Source organism: Garra rufa, chromosome 1, assembly GCF_049309525.1.
Source record: "Garra rufa chromosome 1, GarRuf1.0, whole genome shotgun sequence".
Classification (NCBI taxonomy): domain Eukaryota; kingdom Metazoa; phylum Chordata; class Actinopteri; order Cypriniformes; family Cyprinidae; genus Garra; species Garra rufa.
Window position 1 is genome coordinate 49,602,398 of NC_133361.1, and position 26,411 is coordinate 49,628,808.

The 26,411-nt window shown below is 35.5% G+C and overlaps 1 protein-coding gene across 1 annotated transcript in view; it reads left to right on the forward strand.

Annotated features, from left to right (window-relative positions):
- Positions 1-26,411, forward strand: part of tanc2a (tetratricopeptide repeat, ankyrin repeat and coiled-coil containing 2a) — a 187,539-nt gene that overhangs the window by 39,156 nt on the left and 121,972 nt on the right. Inside the window, exon 2 of the mRNA XM_073832716.1 lies at positions 10,861-10,983. The gene's annotated coding sequence lies outside the window, so the exon portion shown is untranslated. The remainder of the gene's footprint in view (positions 1-10,860; positions 10,984-26,411) is intronic.

Genomic DNA, 26,411 nt, shown 5'->3' on the forward strand with positions numbered 1-26,411 from the left:
GTTTGAAATTCAGGGCAGCTGTTTGCACGTCAAATTTACCCTCGGCCACACACGTCTTACAAAAGCTAGAGAGACTGGTGCTCCATCTTTCCATCCTTTTCTCCCCTACTTCCCAACATGCCGTAATCAAGATTTATCAGCTCCGAGGCAGATGGTTTTCCCGGATGCCAGCCGCAGCCCCCCCACCCCCGACCCTCTCTTGCTGGATCCTGAGCCCTGGGCCCAAGTGTTTGTCTAGACTTGAGTTATCCGCCTCATCTAGGAATGACAGGGCCCCTAACCTCCCCTCCCCATTCACCTCCATCCCTGCATGTCTCAGAGGAATTAGGGTCATCCATCCTCAAGTACCCCTATGCTGCTAAAAGTAGCTTAACACATGGTGGAGCTTTTTGTAGAACTGCATCCTGGTTCCCTTAAAATCTCCAAAAAACCATAGCAACAATGTCTTTTTATACCTCTGATAATAACTGTGCATTCTCTTCAAGGGTTTCCGAGTGCTTTCGAAGAACAGCCTCTCTTTCATACAATGAAAGTCTGGAGTAATGAGACGAGGCCGTTTTTTAATTTAAACCGCAAGACTTGAAAAGAATAGAAGGGCAGGGATGACGCGGGCTCTCGTTATCAGCTGGCTCGTGAATTGGCTGTAGCAAGTGGCGGGACACGTGTCCCTGTCTTTGTTTAGTCGGAGGCTGAATTGGCGCCTTGGATGGGACCTATTCATGGCTGGACATAAGGCCGCCTTTGAGAGCGGTGGCTTGCTGGCCCTCATTATCCTCATTGTTGCATTCCATTACACCTCATTTTTTGCCCCACTTCAACTGGGACTTTTTGGACAAAGCCTGCAGTGTGAAAGGGAGCAGTCAAAGCAAAAACGACTGAACTTCGAAGGCGAAGGAATTGTTCGGTGGATCTCATTATCTCCCTGCTATCACATTAAAAGTGTGACAAAATCAGATTTTCGAGTATTGTATTAGGCAGCCAAGTAATGTAATCCAGTCTACTGTACGTTCCTCTCTATTTGATATGCTGTAGATGTAGTTTGCTAGAGATGTAAGCTCTTGTAAGTCATAGTGTGTTTTGGGTTGTCATATGCTTAGAAAGTTGTGTCTCCAATGTCTTGGTGTGGATTTGCATTATCAGGGTTTGATTGGAGATGCCTTCAGACATCCATAATGTAATCAGTTTTTCTATTTGCTGTTTCTGAATTCAATTTCAATTTAATTTCAAAGTATAAATTTGAAAGTGGCATGATTGGTTTGCATAATGTACTGCATGAACACACACAAAAATTGCATGAATTATGTATGTGTGTGTGTATGTATGTATGTATGTATATATTAAAAATGATTATATAAAATATGACCCTGGACACAAAACCAGTCATAAGTAGCAAGGGTATATTTGTAGCAATAGCAAAAAATACATTGTATGGCGCAAAATGACAATTTTTTCATTTATGTCAAAAATCATTAAGATGTTAAGTAAAGATCATGTTCCATATGAAGATATTTTGTATTTGGACAACTTTAAAGGGGATTTTCTCAACATTTTGATTTTTTTTTTTGCACCCTCAGATTCTAGATTTTTAAATAGTTGCATCTTGGCCAAATATTGTCCTATTATAACATGCATCATATCCATACATCAATGGAAAGCTTATTTATTCAGCTTTCAGATAATGTATAATGTATAAATCTCATTAAAATAAATTATTCTATTAAATTTAAGTACTAAGTTGAAAGAGGCATGATGTTTTTTTTAGAATGTACTGCCTGAATACAAACAAAAATTACAAGAATTATGTTTGTGTAACTAACATATATAGTTAGTTAATTATATAGAATTATATATAATAATTCTATATATTATACTATTTATTACATTCACTACCAGTCAAAAGTTTTTGAACAGTAAGGTTTGTAATGTTTTTTTTTTTTTAATTCTCTTCTGCTCACCAAACCTGCATTTGTTTGATCCAAAATACAGCAAAAGCAGTAATATTGTGAAATATTTTTACTATTTATATATTTATCATTAATTTATTCCTGTGATCAAAGCTAAATTTTCAGCATGATTGCTCCAGTCTCAGTGTCACATGATGCTTCAGAAATCGTTCTAATATTCTGATTTGCTGTTCAAGAATCACTTATTATTATTATTTAGCAATATTTAAAAGAGTTGAGTACTTTTTTTTCAGAATTTGATAAATAGAAAGATCCAAAGATCAGCATTATTTCGAAATAAAAGCTTTTGTAACGTTATACACTATGCCATTTAAAAGCTTGGAAATCATAGAAATTAATACTTTTATTTAGAAATGATGCTTTAAATTGGTCAGAAGTGATAATAAAGACATTTATAATGTTACAAAAGATTTCTATTTCAGATAAACGCTGTTCACCTGAACTTTCTGATCATCAAAGAAACCCAAAAAATTCTACTCAACTGTTTTCAACACAAATAATAATAATAATAATAATAATAAAAGTGTTTTGAGCAGCAAATCAGAATATTAGAATGATTTCTGAAGCATCATGTGACTGGAGTAATGATGCTAGAAAGTCAGCTTTGAAATCACAGGAATAAATTACATTTAAAAAAAAAAAAAAAAAAAAAAAATATATATATATATATATATATATATATATAAAACAGTTATTTTAAATGGTAAATATATTTCAAAATTGTACTGTTTTTGTTGTACTTCGTATCAAACATGATTAAAAGTCTTACTGCTTAAAAACTTTTGACTGGTAGTGTATACATACATTATATAGTACAAGCAATGCTATCCTGAACATTAAACTAAAGTCAAGTTTGAGCTCTCCGTCTCTCTCTCTCTCTCCCGCTGTTTTTTCGTGTGTCACCAAAATATCTGTTGTTCTCACCGCCCAAATGGAGTTAACTCAGACTGCGTGTCGTCTCTTTACATAATGGCAGTTTTGTTCCTAACATCTCTCTGAGTGAATTTACGTGTGTGACAGATTTCACATTCTTTCTGCCTACGTACCGAGGTCCATTACGTCGCCTGTGTAGGAGTCAAGGGCTGCCCTTAGACAAAGTGAACAATCTCCCTATCCCTCCGTCCACCCACTCCTCGCTGTTTGACTAGAGGGACAGTCAGATACGGGGCGGCAGCATACCAGATGTTGTTTCGCCAATGCTACTGAAATGAGAGATGTTAGATACCTGCTGTCTGAAGCCTTGATTGTTATCCCCCACATGGATAACTACAGCACTGCCTTTGATGGTATCTGATGACAGGCTAACTTAAATGTCACTCCAGCCTTCATGCTGATCACGGCTATAGCAATCACACTTAGATTAGATTATTTCTGTGTCAGTTGGGGAAGGTGAGATGAAGCTGGCAATCTGCAAGTCCTCCTATCTTTGTCAGGCACTGGAAAAAAAAGAAAGAAACTATGATTTTCTTTTTTTTGTGAAAAAGTACTGACAGAGGATAATAGGCACTGTGGCATCTTTTGATTAATAGTGCACAGAACTCTAGAGATATGCTCTCATTTACTTGCTGATTGTGTGTCTGTCTTGTTACCATGGTGATCCTTATGTTATACATATATATGTGCTCCATAACAGGAAAATACATGCATCAAAGCATTTTTATAATCAGATCAGCGCTGAGGCTCATAGAAGATGGTTTTGTTAACCATCTCTTTTTCACACTGAATAAAAAACAAAGAAGAAATGTGGCTGTTGAATCAACAGGGACATGTGACAACACCCTCTGTGGCTGTTTTATGTTTTGTCTGGAATCTTCCACTCACCTGCTGTGTTCATAGGGGCTTGTGGTTTTACCTTATTTCCATTCTTTTTTTTTCTATTTATTTATTTTTTAAATAATTGTTTATTGTTTGCACTTTTTTTGCTTTTTTAACTTTTAACTTTAATTTGTTCTTTGTTTTTTAATATTGCTATTTATGCTTTTATTTTGCTTGTTTTTTAATTGCATTTATTTGTTTATTGTATTTTTTAGTTTTTTTTTTATATTTTTGTTATTTTTACTTGTTTTGCTTATTTTTATTTTATTATTTTTATTTGTCTTATTTTTAGTTTTTTTTTAAACATGTTATTTGTACTTTATTTTAATTTATTCATTCCCTCCTTCCTTCCTTTCTTCCTTCCTTCCTTCCTTCCTTCCTTCCTTCCTTCCTTCCTTCATTCATTCATTTATTTTTATTTCATTTTTATTTTTTATTAGCCAAGGTTATAAATGTTTTATTTTATTTTCATCTCATAAATTTATATCATATTTTTATATGTATAGTTGAATTATGTTTTTATATTTATTTTTATTTGTCTATTTCATGTGTTTATAGTTTTTGTATATTTTGTTTTATTTTGCTTGTTTTTTTAATTGTATTTATTTGCTTATTGTATTTTTAGTTTTTTTTATATTTGTTATTTTTACATTAAGTTTTTCTTATTTTTATTTATTTTTATATATATATATATATATATATATATTTTTTTTTTTTAGATTTTTTTTTTAAATAAATGTTATTTGTACTTTATTTTTATTCATTCCTTCATTCCTTCTTAGGGTTGGGTATCATTTGAATTTTATCAATTCCGTTTCCACTTATCGATTCCGATTTCGGTTTCGATTCCAGTTTAGTAAAACAACAACAACAACAACAACAAAAGTCAAACATTAATATATCACACACGTTTATTTTCAGTGCTTGCTTGCAACATATTATTTTATTACAGGGGTTCTTAACCTTTTTTTTTTATACCAGGGGCCCACTCCTTCTTGGGTAAATTTGCAAGGCCCCCCTATGCCTGACATTTCCTCTAAAGGTGTTTATTTTTGAACCTTTTTATTAACCAAAACATTTGTTTTGCCTTTTTATTTTTCTCCTGCATGTTATAAAAAAATATTCAAACAAACTTTAAATCAAAGCTATACTTTTGAATTGAAAAACTTTTTAACATGTATATACATATACAGACTTAAATCTCCTAAATTATTTAATTTAGACATTTACAACTTCAGAGTACTCTTTCTTAAGTGACTGGATATCTACTGTTTGTATTTATTAAAAAATAAACATATAAATGAAAAATACAGCAAATACATTCTAAATCTGTTTCTGCTGGTGCTCATATGTGCATAAACACCACTGACCCGCACAAGATCCACCTCTATGGGTAAGCATTCATTATAAAACACTCACAGGACATTCATTTTGAAAACTATGCAAATATTTTGAAATTTCACGCAAAAATACTATGGATCAGAAATCATGAAAAGTTTGTGAATCAACAGCGGATTTATGCGTGTCTGATGTACGACTCTGATATACAAGAATGGATACATTAGGCACGCGTGAGTTCGTTACTATTACTCTGATCATCTTTGCCTTTACATTAACGGGAGGGTTTGTTTCATGCAGCCAAGAGATGAAGTAGATACCTGTCTTCCCGCGGGGGGTATAAGTTACTTTTATGTGGGCTTTTGCGGGATGAAATAACATATATTCCTTTTGGAGCAGGCGGGCGCGGGACTAAAACATCCGTCCCTTAGAGATCTCTAAGATGTAGTTTGCGTGCAGCGGTAGCTTTGTCTTCGGTTTTTACAAAGCGTAGCCACACTTTTGAGCACTTCGCGCGATCCATCTTATAGACTGATGTTTACATTACCACACAAGGTCCTGGCAGATTGCACGCGCGGAAGGTCCTGGCAGATCACTAGATGAAAAAATGCACCCAAGGATCGAAACGAGGAATCGAAATTAAAATTTTATAACAAGTATCCGATTCTTTATCTTAAGTATCCGATTCCAGAATAGGAAATTGATTTTCGATTCCCAACCCTATTCCTTCATTCATCTGCTTGCTTGTTTTTTTATTTTTTATTTTTTTATTACATTTTATTTTTGGCCATGGTTATAAATCTTTTATTTTAATTTATTTTCATCTCATAAATTTATTTTATATTTTTATATGTATATTTATATTATGTTTTAATATGTATCTTTATATATTTTATTTGTATATTTTATATTTTTTATAGTTTTTTGTATATTTGTTATTTATGCTTTTATTTTGCTTGTTTTTAATTGTATTTATATTTCTTATTGTATTTTTAGTTTTTATATTTTTGTTATTTTTATTTTAAGTTTTGCTTATTTTAATTTTATTTTCTGTTTATGTGTCTTATTATTATTATTTTTAATAACTGTTATTTGTACTTTATTTACATTCATTCAGTTGCTTGTTTTTTTTTCTTTCTTTCTTTTATTAAATTTTATTTTTGCCCATGGTTAAGTATAAAGGCACTTTAGGTAATTGTGAACCAGGCCCAAACTTTTTATTTTATTTTATTTTATTTTCATATGTATACTTATATTATGTTTTTATATATATTTATATTTGTATATTTTTATAGTTTTTTTGTATATTTATTTATACTTTTATTTTGCTTATTTTTTATTATATTTACTTGCTTGTGTATTTTTAGTTTTTTATGTTTTTGTTATTTTTACTTAACTTTACTTAACTTAAGTTTAGCTTATTTTTAATTTGTTTATGTTCATCTTATTTTTAGTTTTCATTCTTTCATTCATTTGCTGTTTTTGTTTTAATTACATTTTATTTTTGCCGATGGTTATTAGTTTAAGCACTTTAGGTGATTGTGAACCTCAAACTTGTGTTAGAGCATGTGTATCAATCGCTGGGCCACACATCAAAAAGTAATAATTGTATAAGTGTACAATTCTGTGCATAAACTACTCTTTATTACTTGCTGCAAACTCTTGCGCAGGACCTTAGAGAGAGCAGTCTGTATGATGCTGAGTCTTGGCTCCACCTCGCACATTACATTCTCAGTGTTGCTCAGAATGCGTCCATTCTCACTGAAGCAGTTGATGTGTCTATATGTGTGGGTGTGAATATGTATGTTCTGTGCTTTAAGCATGCCATTTGTTTTTATGTTTACAAGAACATGCATATGCTTATATGGAAAATTACTGTGGGTTAGAGGACGTGGGTCTCTCTCTCTCTCCCTTTCTGTTTCGGTTTTAATGCGCTGCATTGGAATTACACATAATTTTAAATTCATATTGTTTGTTTCTGCTGAGCTGCATATAGAGATCATCAGCCGGCTTCCAGACGTTCATCTTCTGAAAAAAAAAAAGATGTTTTTGATGAAATCCAATTTCTGATCCGGCATAAACAAATGACACATTCAAGGCCCAGAAAGATAGTAAGGACATTTTTAACATAGTCCATGTGACATCAGTGGTTCAACCGTAATGTTATGAAGCTACGAGAATACTTTTTGTGTGCAAAGAAAACAAAAATAACTTTATGTAACAATTTCTTCTCTTCCTTGTCAGTATTTGATGCACATTCACTAAAGTACCCCTGAAATTCTGAAAAATAATAAAAAAAATATTATTAAACAAATATGTTACATTGGTTTCCTTGAGAAAAAAAAAACTAAATCCGAACATTTCAGGTGAAATGCATGATTTCTGAACCACTAATGTAACCAGACAGAATGGAACTGTTTAATTATGACGGTAATTTGTAGGCTAACCCAGAAGGCTAATTCACCATGTGTTCCCTATGGGTTTCTAGAATGGTGGTTCTGAGTCAATTAAGGTCTCATTATTTGAAAAGACTTTGACATTTTGTTCTGTAACATGAAGTGCACTGTCATTCCTCAAACATAAATTTGGAAAAATTTTGGTTTAGTTGCTACATAATGAAAATAAGGCAAGAGATCCTCTCGACAGACAACATTGTGAATACTGGAAAAACATGATGCATTCTTTTAGTTTCTTTCTAAATGTTCAGACTGAATATGGCTACACTGAACAATACTTTGTGTACCCACTCAAATGTCAATCCCATTTTAAAATTTGCATGTCTTGAATCTTTCTTATAGACTCCAGATCCCTCAGTTTTGCAAAGCAAAATAATATTCTCCTCAGCGAAGGTGCTGATGGCATCAGCAGATGTCCCTCACACACGGTGTGCAGGTAACGTAAGGCGCGGCTCATCTGTCGGGCCCCATGTTTTGGCTATGGTTTGCAGTATCTGTGTCCCTTCTCTGTGCTGTAGGGGATTCAGGTATCACCCACACAATACACACAACAGAGCCGTATATCAGCATGGAAAGACGAGAAGTTTGTTTGCCCACTGCTCTCCAGAGCCTCCGGCAGCCGTCTGGAAGGTGCATTTGCAAAAAAAGCAAAGTAATTGAAACTCTGAGATGCTGAGAAAATACTTAGTTGAAGTACGATGCAATTTCTGCACCACCAGCATTACCAAAAAGGCATTACAAAACGGATTGTTTGCACACAGGATTCATGAACACTCCCCTCATCTGCCATTGGTCGGTCAAGCACTTAGCCCCACCTTAAGCACATTCCATTGGTTGAGCCAACACTTCTGTTGTTGGGAAGTTGCGAAGCTCAAACAAACAGAAATGTTTTGATTGCGCCACAGAGACACAGTATTTATACTTTGTGTAATGTTTTATTATGTTGGTTGTTGTACGTATTGCAACAAATTCAAAATTTAAGGTCTGGTGAGAGATAATGTAAAAGGAATTACTTGTAGCTTAAAGGTTGTATCAGCGATTTCTAGCCTGAAACATAAAGTGTCAAATTCAGCTGACCTTTCATCACGATCCGCTCGCTGCCTGCCCCATAAATTGTCTGTGAAAAAAACGCGTCTCTCTGGTCAGCCTAGGGTCCGAGATATGCAAAAAAAAACAATCGGCACTACCAACCTTTCCACAGATAAACAAACAGTGTTCCAACCAATCAGCGTCAGGGGTTTGGTGTTGTGGACTTTCGCTCCGCCTCCCTCACATCCCTGCACCAGTAGGAAAGTCCACAACACCAAACCCCTGACGCTGATTGGTTGGAACACTGTTTGTTTATCTGTGGAAAGGTTGGTAGTGCCGATTGTTTTTTTTGGCATATCTCGGACCCTAGGCTGACCAGAGAGACGCGGTTTTTTCACAGACAATTTATGGGGCAAGCAGCGAGCGGATCGTGAAGAAAGGTCAGCTGAAATTGACACTTTATGTTTTAGGCTAGAAATCGCTGATACAACCTTTAATATAATGTAAATGATGTCCCCTACTAAAATATGTAGTAGAAAACCCATGAAAGATTGACGTTATTTTAAAAAACACATAGTTTTATATGTGTTTTTTTATAATTGTTTGTTATACATATTTTTGGACTATGGAGGATGCTGTTATTTCGATCAATAAGGTTACACGTCAAACTCGGTGAGCTACTGGTGTTAGCTGTTGCTATTTTTACCACAAAACAACTTGGAAAATAAAAACTGCTACGATGATCGCAGCTACTGAAAGAGCTTACAGGTGGCGATGGATATAAGCGTAGGCTTAAACCAAATGCTGTAGCATCGATTTTTATTTTTCCCAAAAGGAGTCTAAACACCATTGGATATCGAGTGAAAACCATGCTGAGAAACTTCTTCAGTGGCTCGGCGTTTACTTCATGTTTACATCTTGCCATGATGGCATTTAGCGTTTCTTGTCTCTGCCGTTTGTAAGCTCTTTCAGTAGCTGTGGTCTACTAAAAGCCTCAAAGGCATCAGGGTTGAAGTGGAGAGAACAAAGACGCAGGTCTTTAGGAAGTTTTATTCATCCACAAGCATCTTCCCATTGTTTCCTTCTCTTTTTTTCGCTAAGAAAGCAGTGAAGACTTACATCGATTCTCCTGTTACCCTTCAACTAAATAACAACCAAAAGCCACAGAATGTGGCATCATATCAATATTTTATTTTCTGAGTTGTGTTTTCTGACTTGTGTTGCGGGTAAAAATAGCAACAGGTAGCGCCAGTAGTTCACAGAGTGCAACCACTTTACATCATTTAAATAATGGCGCCCCCATACTCCAAAATATGTATAACAATGATTTTTTTAAGTAAAGTAAATCTTTCAAGGGTTTCCTACTACATATTGCAAAAAGACATCCTTTATGTTATATTTAGCCATAAAAGTCTTAATACCCAAGGTTTCCATTTATCAAAGGCAAACATAAGATAAGCCATGCTATTTTAGTTCCTACAAGTCTTTGAGCTCTTTTTATCGTGACTTGTCTTTAATGGGAAGGTACCCGAGTATTTCACACCAAGTTCAGTCCTGCACCGGGTGAGCTACCGAGCAAGTTTACTACATAAGAAAAGCTAAACTTAATTTAATTATGTGATGCAATTGTATTTATTTAAAAAATATGCACTATGTAAAAGTCTTTTCGGGCTAAACTGTAAAAAATAAGAAAACAAGTATTTATTAATCAATTAATCAGGTGCTTTTTTGGAGTTGAGCAAAATTGTATGAAAAGGTCCTTTTCCTAATAAGCCTACAGTATATGTAGGTAATACTAATAGTGCTTCTTGCCCTAGCAAACACAGCTAACTGTGCCATCAGATAATTGATGCTCTGTTTGCTTTGTGGTGTTTTTATGTCAAGAAGTTGGCAGCTGTTCTACTCTCATATTCCACCTCTCTCTCTCTCTATCCCCCCTCACTCTTTATCATCTTGTCTCTAGAGAGAAACTTGTCTCCCATGTGTGCAGACGTGTAAATGCGCACGTTATGTGTTAATTAAATTGCATGTGTAGTGTTCCATGTTTTTTTAGTGTTATGAAGGTTACACATAGACACCCCTCCTTCCTAGGAGCCTCCAGCAACATGCCATCGAAGGTGCCGGTGGGATTTGTGGGGCTATACATAGGCTCTCAGGAAAGATGCTTATTTGGCTCACGATAGGGTCTGGAAAATGACGGCCGCTGTTTTTGTTATCATGCTTCTAATGTGTGCTTTTGTTTTCTGCCTCTTATACAGAGCTGCTGAGGTTTAAATCTTAAGGAGATGGGACTTGGGCTTCTGCCCAAAGGAGAACATTTCCAACTCTGCCCCTTATAGCTTTGACCGGTTTGCCGTGAGGCCCCGTACCCCCTTCTAATGGTGAGTTGACTTTTTGCTATCTTTATGGGAAAAACAGGTTGTACAGTGGGGAATAGAGAATAAATCCTACTGTTTTAGTTAACTGGGCACTTTCAAGGTTTTCCTGCATAGAACAATTACTTGTTATGGATATTTCTGGTCAAGTTTACAATCAACCAGATAAAATGTCCTCACATTTCAGAAGGCAAAGACCATTTTTAAAGGTTTTTTTTGTGTAAGTTGTTTGTTTACTTTTTTATTAGACTTCCCACTGATGTTATTATATTGTTCATTCAGACTGATTTGCGAATGCAAAACCTGCATGAAAACAAGATTTATTGTGTGAACCAATTACTACCAATCATAACCATTCATATCTAGTCATATCGCATTGGAGGCATTGCACATGACTTTCCCCCATTCATTCTCAATTACTCTCCAACCAACACACAGTAGGCTTTAGGGGGTCTGTTCAATGGGCTCAGGGGAGGCGAGAGAGACGTGGACTCCTGCTGTAACTTTACCTGTTGGTGTTGCTGTTGGACAGTTTTACTTTCGAAGTGATTTATACACTTTTTATGTCATATTTAGTAGTATTTACATTGTTTTATTTTCGTACTATAAATATTTTGAAATTTAAGGCCTGGAAAACCCTTGAAAATAGCAATATTCCTGAAGGTTGTACTTGAAAAGTGCTTTAATTTTTGAAAGACAGTGTATCTATGAAACAAGTGTTTAATTTGATCAATAAGTGCATCTTTTCATGCAAAATTTGTACTAATACTTTGCATGTGCTTCACTTTATTTTTGCCATTTTTTATTAGTATATTTTTATTTATCTGTTTCTCTTTTTTTAGAATTTGAAATAGAAAATATTGTTCAATAAGTGATGGTCCTTGAAAAACAAAACAGTAGTGCTTGAAAAGTCCTTGAAAGTCCTGGAATTTACTTGTGCAGTATCTGAACGAACCCTGACTTGCAGAAGGTACACATTTTTAAAAAAATGTACGTGGAAAAACTTTACCTTGGCTCTGTTTGAATGCCGCCTTATCATTTAACCAAAACATGGTTGTAATCTGTAGAAGCCATTTAATTTTACATTCTCCTCCGTCCAAAGAATTTGTTCTGCATGCAGCCAACTAATAGTAACAGCTCCTCTGACAGCAACTCTGGCAAAGACAAAAGCAGCTATCATGATTGCATATGTGTCACAGTTTTACAATCCTCGTACGAAACTATTAAACAGCGTATGCCATTGCCAACCTATGTAACTGTTGTTCTATGTAGTAGTTTTAATTATCGTAGAGACTCTCATAGGCAGCTTTTGCCATAATTCAGATTCTTGCCATGAAATGATTCTGAATCAGAACTATTTGGAAGGCTACTGCAATGTAAAAACACAAACAAACACACAAAAAAATCACATTTATTTATTGCCAGTAATTCAGATCTTTTGCTAGTTTCTGCACTCTTGAATCCACTCTAACTTTCGAAGCAACACACAAAGTTGTTATACTTGCTTGACAAAGAGTGTTTTGTACCCTCCCTGACCCCTTAGTTTGCAAAAACGAGGCCTTGTTCTCTTGTCCGAGGAGCACGTTGTTGCTGTGTCCGCTCTGCGCCCATCTAATTATCCTAGAGGCTGTCCATCCGTGAAATAGGCATTACACTGTGAAACTGAGCCAGTGTAGCTTTCCTCCGAACAATCGTGATAGCTTAGCAACAATGCGGCAGCCTATAATGACCATAACAACAGCAAGGGCACACCAGAGGATTATGGGGGATTATTACCTTTGATCTGCTCCAAAACAGGATGGGCAAGAGAGTTGGGGGGAGTTATTAGGAAGCAGTCAAGTTTATTCTATATGTGGTTTCCTTTTTTCTAGACGTTTCTAGCCGTTAAGGGAAGATTGTTGTTTCTTAAAGCAAAGGAAGCAGAGAAAACGAAATGTGATAAAAGCAAGGGGAAAACAACAAAACCCTCTTCTGAAAGTGTGCAGTCGGGAGCAGGGTGCAATGGATTCTGTGTTCAGTCATGTTTTATTAAATCTTATTTGCTATTTGTGGGCAGCTGCAGTCGCAGCAGAGTTGAAAGTGTGAGCTAGTGTGGGTTGTTTTTGGGATAGCAGGAAACAGACGCGGCCAGCAATCTTAGCAATCAGCATTTCTCTGGACATCAAATAATCCACACTCGGCTAATACGTGTTTAGGGGTGATTAATTGTTCATGGGTAGAGCTGCAGGGTGTCTCCTCAGAGCAAGGACATAGTTCAAGGGCTCTTTAATGTTGTTGAATCCCAAATGAGCAATTTGAGTCATGCAGTCCCAGCACCACAATGTCACTCTTACACTTTGTGGATGAGTCCCATCAAAGCTGCCATGAAATGTCCAGGTATAGTGACATAATGTTTTACAAATAAATCAAGAGATAAACATATATTATATTATATTATATTATTATTATAGGACAGACAATTTTCGGTTGTAGTGACCTCTTCTATCTTTCTATCATTCTATCTTTCTATCATTCTATCTATCGCTCTATCATTCTGTCTGTTTATCTATCTTTCTTTCTTTCTTTCTTTCTTTCTTCCTTCCTTCCTTCCCTCTTGTCATTCTATCGTTCTATCAATCATTCTATCTATCATCTGTCTGTTGTTCTGTCGTTCTATCGTTCTATCACTCTATCACTGTATTGATCTTCCATCTTGTCATTCTGTCTGTCTGTCTATCTATCTATCTATCTATCTATCTATCTATCTATCTATCTATCTATCTATCGTTCTATCGTTCTATCGTTCTATCGTTCTATCTATCGCTCTATCTATCTATCGTTCTATCTATCATTCTATCATACATTCTATCTATCATCTGTCTGTTGTTCTATCTATCTATCTATCTATCTATCTATCTATCTATCTATCTATCTATCTATCTATCTATCTATCTATCTATCTATCTATCTATCTATCTATCTATCTATCTATCTATCTATCTATCTATCTATCTATCTATCTGTCTGTCGTTCTATCGTTCTATCTATCTATCGTTCTATCTATCATCTGTCTGTTGTTCTGTCTGTTGTTCTATCTATCTATCTATCTATCTATCTATCTATCTATCTATCTATCTATCTATCTATCTATCTATCTATCTATCTATCTATCTATCTATCTATCTATCTATCTATCTATCTATCTATCTATCTATCTATCTATCTATCTATCTATCTATCTATCTATCTATCTATCTATCTATCTGTCTGTCTGTCTGTCTGTCTGTCTGTCTGTCTGTCTGTCTGTCTGTCTGTCTGTCTGTCGTTCTATCTGTCTGTCGTTCTATCGTTCTATCTATCATCTGTCTGTTGTTCTGTCTGTTGTTCTATCTATCGCTCTATCTATCTTTCGTTCTATCTATCGTTCTATCTATCTATCTATCTGTCTGTCGTTCTATCGTTCTATCTATCTATCGTTCTATCTATCATCTGTCTGTTGTTCTGTCTGTTGTTCTATCTATCGCTCTATCTATCTATCTATCTATCTATCTATCTATCTATCTATCTATCTATCTATCTATCTATCTATCTATCTATCTATCTATCTATCTATCTATCTATCTATCTATCTATCGTTGTATCTATCGTTGTATCTATCGTTGTATCTATCGTTGTATCTATCGTTGTATCTATCGTTGTATCTATCGTTGTATCTATCGTTCTATCATACATTCTATCTATCATCTGTCTGTTGTTCTATCTATCTATCTATCTATCTATCTATCTATCTATCTATCTATCTATCTATCTATCTATCTATCTATCTATCTATCTATCTATCTATCTATCTATCTATCTATCTGTCTGTCTGTCGTTCTATCTGTCTGTCGTTCTATCTATCTATCTATCTATCTATCTATCTATCTATCTATCTATCTATCTATCTATCTATCTATCTATCTATCTATCTATCTATCTATCTATCTATCTATCTATCTATCTATCTATCTATCTGTCTGTCTGTCGTTCTATCTGTCTGTCGTTCTATCGTTCTATCTATCATCTGTCTGTTGTTCTGTCTGTTGTTCTATCTATCGCTCTATCTATCTTTCGTTCTATCTATCGTTCTATCTATCTATCTATCTGTCTGTCGTTCTATCGTTCTATCTATCTATCGTTCTATCTATCATCTGTCTGTTGTTCTGTCTGTTGTTCTATCTATCGCTCTATCTATCTATCTATCTATCTATCTATCTATCTATCTATCTATCTATCTATCTATCTATCTATCTATCTATCTATCTATCTATCTATCTATCTATCTATCTATCTATCTATCTATCTATCGTTGTATCTATCGTTGTATCTATCGTTGTATCTATCGTTCTATCATACATTCTATCTATCATCTGTCTGTTGTTCTATCTATCTATCTATCTATCTATCTATCTATCTATCTATCTATCTATCTATCTATCTATCTATCTATCTATCTATCTATCTATCTATCTATCTATCTATCTATCTATCTATCTATCTATCTATCTATCTATCTATCTATCTATCTATCTATCTATCTATCTATCTATCTATCTATCTATCTATCTATCTATCTATCTATCTATCTGTCTGTCTGTCTGTCTGTCTGTCTGTCTGTCGTTCTATCTGTCTGTCGTTCTATCGTTCTATCTATCATCTGTCTGTTGTTCTGTCTGTTGTTCTATCTATCGCTCTATCTATCTTTCGTTCTATCTATCGTTCTATCTATCTATCTGTCTGTCGTTCTATCGTTCTATCTATCTATCGTTCTATCTATCATCTGTCTGTTGTTCTGTCTGTTGTTCTATCTATCGCTCTATCTATCTATCTATCTATCTATCGTTCTATCTATCTATCTATCTGTCTGTCGTTCTATCGTTCTATCTATCTATCGTTCTATCTATCATCTGTCTGTTGTTCTGTCTGTTCTATCTATCTATCTATCTGTCTATCTGTCTATCTGTCTATCTGTCTATCTATCTATCTGTCTATCTGTCGTTCTATCTATCTGTCGTTCTATTGTTCTAACGTTCTATCCTTCTAACGTTCTATCCTTCTATCTATTGTTCTATCTATCTATCTATCTATCTATCTATCTATCTATCTATCTATCTGTCGTTCTATCGTTCTATCTATCTATCGTTCTATCTATCATCTGTCTGTTCTGTCTATCTATCTATCTATCTATCTATCTATCTATCTATCTATCTATCTATCTATCTATCTATCTATCTATCTATCTATCTATCTATCTATCTATCGTTCTATCTATCGTTCTATCTGTCGTTCTGTCGTTCTATCTATCGTTCTGTCGTTCTATCTATCGTTCTATCGTTCTATCTATCTATCGTTCTATCGTTCTGTCGCTCCACTCTCGTTCTGATTTTGAGATAAAGTATTACCCGGATATTTATTTAAATGATTCACTGATTTGTATTAATGTTGTATTACTCAGTGAGTATCAACAAACATGTATCTGACTAATTTAGGTACTAAACAGCCCAGTTAGAAACAGATGCTGTTGTAAAAAAAAAATGTTGCTGATTAAGTTTAAGGAACTAGAAAATGCTGCATGAGGGACATCCAAAAAGGACATCAGTTGGAACATTTTCCTTGTTTTTAACATCGGCCAACATTTGAATATCGAGTGGCTGAAGTTCTATCCGCTCCTGATGAGTTGTAGATGCAGATATCTGTGGCATGTGTTCAGTGTTGAAACAAACAGCATGGACCCTTTGAGATGTCTCATTTTAGAATACCTCATGTTGCTCCTTCTCATGCAAGACAAGCGCCACCTGCGAACTAATCTCAAAGACTTTTTAAAGGCAGGACATCTGTTTCAGCTGTCTGCTGCTACTAATTTATTTTTATTTTTAAGATGAGTCAGTGTGTTATTACATTAATAAAAATGAACTATATTTTGTTTTTATGCTTCAGAGATGATTTAAGCCTGTATTTTTGGACAGGTTGTTTTCCTCAGGCAACAAATCTAGACCAAATGTTTGGCTGTTGCGCTTTATAAGGGGAAAATTCTCACATCAGTTCTGTTTACCCAGAGTTGCTTAACAAATTCAGTATAACATTGTTGTTGATTTTAGAGGGTTTCTTCTATTTGTCATTCTGGGGATTCAGCCGCTGCTTTATCAGTGATGGTCGATTAGATACAGAGTGTTGAAGCCTCCATCTGTTTACCCAGAAGCACTCAGGCGTTGGAGTGTTGATTAGTCGGGTTATTTGACATGGTTGCGACAGCTGCTGGACAAGGAAGGCCTTTGATCGACAGAAACCCTACATTTCTCTGTATTCTGATGTTTTATTCTGCTCTCTAGCATGGTATCATTTGTTTGATAGACTAGAGCCTCTTATAGTGTAATAAAGAGATGCCTGTTCCTGGGTGTCTTCCAGCAGTATAGTTTCATCCTCAGATTGCTCACCCACGGACTGTTCACAGAGCAGCTGATGCACATCGCACACAAAAACATGAACGTGTTCCAGTCTGATTGACTTAAAGGGACAGTTCACCCAAAAATAAAAATTCTGTCATTAATTACTCACCCTGATGTCGTTCCAAACCCATAAGACCTTCGTTCATCTTCTGAACACAAATTAAGATATTTTTGCATAGACAGCAACGCAACTGACACGTTCAAGGCCCAAAAAGGTAGTAAGGACATTGTTTAAATTGCCAATGTGACAGGGATTTTTGAATCGTTGTGTACATACATTCCCTTATCAGTGCATTAAAAACAGTCATGCTTGCTACACACAAGCACAGAAGGGAAGAAAGTATGTTCTCATGATTATTGTGTGTAAACCTCAACATTCAGCCATGTTGTTTACATTGAGGCAGATTTGTTTGGACCGTCGTCATCGCCACGGAGGAGTTCTGAGTGGGTGCTGTCACCACAGGGGTCTTAGTCACAATCCACTGCTTTTCTGATTCCCTCGTTGCCATCTTCTGTAACGTCTCCAATGCTAAAAACCAATGATTACAACTTACAAAGGCTTGCGTTTCAACTCATACACAATCAAGGCTTTTGATGGAATTGGGGTGTACTTGTTTATATTCTTAGTGTTTGCAGAGCTAAATAGCCGAATAGGACAAACTCTGAAGTCTTCTGTTTTGTTCAAGTTTTGTTCTTGATAATTTATGTCTATTGGAGCGTTACGGTTTCATTTAAAACGGCTGTGGGAATGAATGATTGCAGCTGTAATCCTGACATTTAGTTAGTCTCCTCTTGTCCGTCATCTGCCCTTGGTCAGGTGACTACGCCTGTAACGTTAAACTCGGCACACGCTCTGTCCTCTTTCAGAAACTGCTGTCTTGCTGTGGCTGGCTGTCTGACGGAGCGGAGGGGAGTGTGTGTGTGTTGCTCCACAGGGACCATGCACACCCGCTGCATGGGTTATATTACCTTTCCTAAAATATCACGAGCGCCAGGCGTGCCCGGGGCACGTGGAGGGCATCTTAGTGACAGTGTCAAACCCGGGTAACAACATAGATGATGTTCATGCTAATGGGTTAACGTGAAGCGCCATATGATAACCACATGAATCGGCATGGTCAAGTGATTTATCACAACTGTTCCTCAGGAGGAATCCAAACCTTTGACCTTGATCTAGCTGGAAGTTAGATTGTGATGCTCTAGGGTGCAGAGTGTTTCAATTAAAAACTCCTCAGCTATTACACAGCCAGATGGATACAATAATATTTAAAATAGTTTTTCTTTCTTTCTTATTTATTTATTTAATTTATTTTGTTTTGTTTGGTTCCGTTTGGTTTGTTTGTTTTTTTGTTTTCAGTTGGTTTGCTTAATTTTTTTTTATTGATTTGTGTTTTTGTTTTCATTTGGTTTGTTTGTTTTGTGTTGTTTTCATTTGGTTTCTTTTATTTTGTATTTTTGATTTCATTTGTTTGGTTTGTTTTGTTTTTGTTTTCATTTGGCTTGTCTTTTGTTTTGTTTTTTCATTTGGTTCTGTTTGGTTTTATTTGGTTTGTTTTGTGGTTTTGTTTTCATTTCGTTTGTTTGATTTGTTTTGTTTTTGTTTTCATTTGTTTTCACTTGGTTTTGTTTGGGTCTGTTTGGTTTCATTTGTTTTGTTTTGTGTTTTTGTTTTCATTTGGGTTTGTTTTGTTCCGTTTTGTTTCAGTTGGTTTGTTTGTTTTGTGTTTTTGTTTTCATTTGGTTTTGTTTGGTTCTATTTTGTTTTAGTTGGTTTGTTTTTGTATTGTTTTGTGTTTTTGTTGTCATTTGGTTTTGATTAGTTCCGTTTGTTTTGTTTTTGTAGCATCGTTTTTTTTAGTGTTGTTTGGTTTTGTTTCATTTGGTTTTGGTTTGTCTTGTTTGGTTTTTTTGTATTCATCTGTTTTTATGTGTTTTTGTTTGGCTCCATTTGGTTTGTTAGTGTTTTTGTTTTCATTTGGTTCAGTTTCGTGTCATTTAGTTTGTTTGTTTTGTATTGGTTTGTTTTCATTTTGTTCCATTTGGTATGTTTTTGTATTGGTTTGTAATCCGTGTATCATTCGTCCTTTCCATTTTCAATTGATAAATGAAAATCAAAAAATTTAAATCTGATTGGTTTCTTTTGTTATTTGATTTTGAATCAGAAACGAAAAATGAAAATTGTCTTGTTTTTCATATTTTAAAATTTCGTTTTGGATCAAAAATACAAAATTGAAAAGGGTCCACACAACAGAATCTGTTTTTAATATTTAATTGCTGGGTTGTGCGTCACCCTATGGAAGCCGTTTCCGCCACTGAATAAAAAAAAAATAAATAAATAAATATTGCGACTTTTTTTCTCAGAATTGCGAGTTATATAGTCAGAATTGCGAGATTTAAAGATATAAAGATATAAAAGTCAGAATTCTGACTTTTTTCTCGCAATTGCGACTTTATATCGCAATTCTGACTTTTGTTTCTGTTCATTTGTGACACTTTCTGGCAAAGCACAATAGGAAAGGAGATCTTCGACATATTATGTAATAAAAACGATATAATTTCCCGTTATAGAAAATATATGATAACATGTGAGCGAGCTAGGCGATTGTCAGCGCTGCCTTCGCCACAGTCCTGACATAAAGGAGGATTGTAGGATTTGCTGTTAGTCATATCCTCTGGGTCTGAGTGCAGTGGTTGTAGACAGATTAATCCTAATAAACATGCTGCTACAACTGAAACCATTACATTAAAATACTTAAAACAGTTTATTTCTATAACTTCAGCAGCGTGCAGATCCTCCTTTATGTCAGGACTGTGGCGAAGGCAGCGCTGACAATCGCCTAGCTCGCTCACATGTTATCATATATTTTCTATAACGGAAATCATATCGTCTTTATGACATAATATGTCGTTTTAACAAGACAAGATCTCCGTTTCCTATTGTGCTTTGCCAGAAAGTGTCACAAATGAACAGAAACAAAAGTCAGAATTGCGATATAAAGTTGCAATTCTGACTATATAACTCGCAAATCTGAGAAAAAAAGTGCAATATTTCATTTTTTTTTATTCAGTGGCGGAAATGGGCTTCCATAGGGTGACGCACAACCCAGCAATTAAATATTAAAAACAGATTCTGTTGTGTGGACCATTTTCAATTTTGTATTTTTGATGCAAAATGAAATTTTAAAATATGAAAAACAAGACAATTTTCATTTTTCGTTTCTGATTCAAAATTAAATAACAAAAAAAACAATCAGATTTTCATTTTTTGATTTTCATTTATCAATTGAAAATGGAAAGGACGAATGATACACGGGTCCGTGTACTTTTTCGTTCATTCATTATTCAATTTCGGAATGAAAGATGAAATTTAAAAAAGGGTGCAGCTTGGTTTTTTGTTTAAAAGAAAAAAAGCAGAAATGGCTGTATTTTGTTTTCCAAATGTATTGTTGTCATCAAATAATAGTAATAGAAAATTGGACGCATTTCCGATCGTTTTGTAATTTTCTAATATTTATTTGTACATTTATTGTATTTCATTTGACTGATCCTATCTTTACCCGGAAGTAAATTACACCGTCGTGCGGGTATCAATTATTATTGTCTAGTATCACTAAAAATGCTACTAAGATCCATATTACTATCACACAAGCCAATGGCAATTAAATGCACGGATGCAGATAATGAATGAAATACAACTGTTCACGAACAGAAGATTTTATTTGACTCATGCTGCATACGCAATGACAATTATGCCTACTGTAAATATAGATTTACAACTACGATTAGAGTTGTTTGCATAAAATGCACCGTGAACATTCACACGTTTGCCTAGCTTTGCCTGTGATAGGCTTCAATTTATCTCCATTAATACTATTTTCTCAATTCTGCGCATATATTTTCATTTACCTTACATCAATTGCTCGATCAATATTATCATCACATATTTTACATTTGTAACTGTAGGTACCACAAACAATTTAATATAGTTATAAGTTTGTGTATTTTTACAGGTAGTAAAGCTGTGTGTGCTGCTTATAAACACCAGAGATAATGATTCATGAAAAAGATGGTCTTTCTTTACTCATCTCACTTGCACAAAATAAATGCAGTAATAGAAAGTACAGAAACGCACAAAATACACTGAAATACACTGAGAATTATATGCATTTAAAAATTTGGTGGGGTTGAAGTCATCCCCCCGGATCTTCTGCATCCACTCAACCCGTACGCATGCAGCGTCAACGGGGAATGCGACGAAACGGTACAAAAATGCACACAACGATGAAGTGCTGAGTCTCCTCTCTTGAATCCTAAAAACAGTCAATGTGAAAAAATATCTCTGTGGTAATGGAACTCGGTCGCTGTTGTCTCTCGATCGCTCTCGCTGTCAGATCACCGGAAGTTTTCACCTGAAGTACTGGCCCATAGTGATGCGCGGGTTGGGTTTTTTTTTCAACCCGCGGGTCCCGCAATTATGAAATTATTTGGGCCGAGCCAGCCCGCCCCGCACCACTGTGTCTATTTTTACAACCCGCCCCGCACCCGCGACCATTAAATAAACATACTATGCATTGTAATGCAAATGAAAACTGCTTTTTTTTTAGCCCGAAAGTGCTTGGAAACATCGCCCTTTAAACTGGCAACAACATACTGTACGATTATGAATATGAACCATAAATCAAATCATATTAATAACAAGATAATCAATGGTGTAACGTTAGTGGTGCCGGAAGAAAAGTGGTTATATGCTTCATTTATGAATATCGTTTTAAACTTTCTATTTGAACGCATTCGTTTACTTGGACTGAAAGGTTTACAGGTTCACTGGTTTAAGGAAGTTCTGATCATAAAAATCGGCTCCTTTTTATTTGTAAGGTATTGTTTTCGTTATTATGTACTGTTTAAAATGACTTCGGTGCGGGAGACGCAGCGGGCGCACACGCATCAGGCGCAATAACCAAATACATTTCAAAGCAAGCCGGTGCCACAGTCCTGACTGCATCATTGCTGTCTTTATTGTGTGTTTTTAGCGAATATTTACATTAATTCACATGTGACTGGATGTGGTTGACTGTCATGATTTTGGCTAATGCAGGAAAATGCGCATCAGAGGAGATTTAAATACTCATAGCACCAGGCCTGCAGAGCTGAATGTGCGCTCGCGTGTTGCAACACAGTCTCACTCCCAAGTCGTCACATATTGACGTTTGGCCAGGACCCTTTGGCGTCACATTTTGACGAACAGGGTACCCCTTCAGCGTCATTTTTGGACGTGCAGGGTCCTCCACTACTTTAAATAAGAAACCCTTGGCGTCAATAAGCTGACGCGAAAGACACTGTGAATTTTATCGTCATGATTAAATGATCTATTGGGTAATAATATTGCCATTATTGCATATGTATTGGGGTGTGATTGTTCAATGCAAACAGTCACAACAGACACATTTACGAGCACGTAACCCAACCCCTGCCCCTAAACCTAACCACTTGTCAATAACTTAATAACAATAACGAGAACTTGTCACTTCTCGGAGGCTGACCCGTTTTGGCCCTTTAAACAACATGTAATGAATCTGATCCATGATTTTGTCGTCACAGAGATATTTTTTTCACATTGAGTGTTTTTAGGATTCAAGAGAGGAGACTAGCACTTCATCGTTGTGTGCATTTTTGTACCGTTGCGTCGCATTCCCCGTTGACGCTGCGTACGGGCTGAGTGGATGCAGAAGATCGGGGGGATGACTTCAACAAAATTTTTAAATGCATATAATTCTCAGTGTATTTCAGTGTATTTTGTGCGTTTCTGTAATTTCTATTACTGCATTTATTTTGTGCAAGTGAGATGAGTAAAGACCATCTTTTTCATGAATCATTATCTCTCTGGTGTTTATAAGTAGCACACACAGCATTTTACTACCTGTAAAAATACACAAACTTAGCTATATTAAATTGTTTGTGGTACCTACAGTTACAAATGTAAAATATGTGATGATAATATTGATCGAGCAATTGATGTAAGGTAAGTGAAAATATATGCGCAGAATTGAGAAAATAGTAGCCTGGCGAGCCAGACTTACATCAAGATGTTTAGTCTGGAAACTCTCCATAGACGCGGCTTACTCCGAGGGGCGGGATAAACTGTTGTCTCTCAAAATCCCTATGCACGCAATAGGATAGCGCTTCAACCAATCAGAGCAACGAAGAAGGTGACGTAGTAATTGGTATATTAAGCTTTTTCCGTATCCAGTCGGCAAAATTTCAAACACATCTTCCTTTTTTAAAAATGACTTAAGTGCCGTTCTTTGCTCGTTTCTTAAAGAAAAACTTAACTCCAAGTCCTCCAGAGTCGCGGCCAAAGCCGATTCGAAAGACCGCTGTTCGACAGCTGCAGCCGCCATTCTTTGTTTTTCAAGCAGCCGTCGCAACTCTGTCGTCATATGTTAAGCCCGCCCCGCCTACTCTATACGCGTTGTGATTGGCCTGACCCAATTTGGGTTTTTGCAGCTAGAAGGTCTATTGAGAGTGTCTAGACCCACCTGGCTGCAAAATAATTTTTGCTGCCGCTAGGGTGCGTCTAGATTTCTAGGCTAAGAAAATAGTATTAATGGAGATAAATTGAAGCCTATCACAGGCAAAGCTAGGCAAACGTGTGAATGTTCACGGTGCATTTTATGCAAACAACTCTAATCGTAGTTGTAAATCTATATTTACAGTAGGCATAATTGTCATTGCATATGCAGCATTAGTCAAATAAAATCTTCTGTTCGTGAACAGTTGTATTTCATTCATTATCATTATCATCCGTGCATTTAATTGACATTGGCTCGTGTGATAGTAATATGGATCTTAGTAGTATATTTTTAGTGATACTAGACAATAATAATTGATACCCGCACGACGGTGTAATTTACTTCCGGGTAAAGATAGGATCAGTCAAATGAAATACAATAAATGTACAAATAAATATTACAAATTAAAAAACGATCGGAAATGCGTCAAATTTTCTAATACTATTATTTGATGACAACAATACATTTGGAAAACAAAATACAGCCATTTCTGCTTTTTTTCTTTTACACAAAAAACCAAGCTGCACCCTTTTTTAAATTTCATCTTTCATTCCAAAATAGAATAATGAATGAAACAAAAAATACACGGACCTACACGGATTGTTTGTTTTGATCTGTTTTCATTTGATTTTGTTTGGTTCTGTTTGGTTTCATTTAGTTTGTTCATTTTGTATTGTTTTGTTTAGTGTTGTCTGGTTTTCTTTCATTTGTTTTTGGTTTGTTGTTTTGTTTGGTTTGTTTTGTTTTTTTTTGTTCAGTTTTTGTATGATGCTTTTTGTGGTACCTTATCGGTTTTATCTGATTAAAAACTAACCTTTTTTTTCTTAAACATTTTTACTGGTCATACACTTAGTGAGTAATGTTTCTTAAGCTAAAGAATGGTCACTGTTAACTTTGGCACATTGCACGCCTTTTTCTCCATATGATTTGACCTTTGACCTTGACCTGAACTTTAAACCGTACTAATGGGACATTCAGTGTGTTCACGCACCTGCAATTATCATTACAGGGATAGTTTAGTAAGATTTATGTAACATCTAGGCCCCTTCTTTTATTTCTCTCCCTCTCTCTCTCTCTCTCTCTCTCTCTCTCTCTCTCTCTCTCTCTCTCTCTCTCTCTCTCTCTCTATCTATCTCTCTCTCTCTCTCACACACACACACACACACACACACACACACACTTACACGTTTACTTAGCTATCTAGACTATTGTTTTTACATATACATATATATAACTACTATAAACTACACATAACCCCTGTGCCTATTAGAGAACTTTGTGCATTTTTAGAATTATTTAAAAAATGTATTTCTATGCACGAATAGTTTTTCTAAATCAAGATATCCCCAGCAGATCCCAGAATGAGGTTTTGTCAGATTTAGCTCACTTCTGGGGACAATTTCCCCCGAAATATAGCTGAGCAAACCTTAAAACATGCACACAGAGGTTGAACACACATTTAGTGGACCAGATTTGGCAGGAACTAGTAAATAGTGGCCATAATTCAGTTAAAAAGTGTTTTTTTTTTTTTTTATATATAGCTTTTTCTCTTGTGGCCTACTGTTTTTATTCAGGGTGCTTATTTGTGGTAAAGCGTTATTTTAATCGCTTTTAATATGTCACTAATTGCCTACTAATAGCTACTAGTCAAACACATTTCTGAAGAGTGACCTCCAATAAAACACCCTCCAAAGACTGTTCTGAAAGTGTCTGTAGTACGTTTAGATGAAAAATGGCCTTCATAATGTTTTAGCTTCACCTAAGGGGATGTTTTTTTTATCTTGTTCAGATACAGTAAAGTTTTCGATTGACTTTCTGATGAATTAGTTCTTATTAGTTATTCCCTATTCCCCCAAATTATTAAATGTATACTTCAAGGTAGCACTTAAAACACATCAGAGCCTTGCAGTAAGTTTTAAAAGGTGCTAGTTTTTGATGTTAATTATCCGGCTGTCTCGCACGTCTGCGTGTGCGCTGTATGTGGAGCTCGGCAGCGATTGCCATGGTGACTCAAGGGTGTGAGTTCTGTTGCAGCTGTCTCTACTACCGCTTGTAATTCCCTGTTTCTTTGAAACATAAGTTTTGCCTTAATGAGGGAATGCTTAGACACCTCATAACATGCGTATGGAGTGTCTCGGTGCTTAGGTTGACCTTTAACCAGGCTAATGAGCCTGTTTTTCATATTGTGAGTAAAACGTTTAGTATAAGCTCTGTGGGAATGCCTGAACTGCAGCAGTGTTAAGTTCTTTCCGTGTAAAAGAGGGAATACTTTTGAAGTGATGCTGTATTAGTCTACATTACCAAACTATATTAACTTAATGTATTTCTGAATGAAATGGGATATTCAGTGAGGGTGAAACTTGGTTTTATTCATTGGAAATTAATTGGATTTTATAGGTGG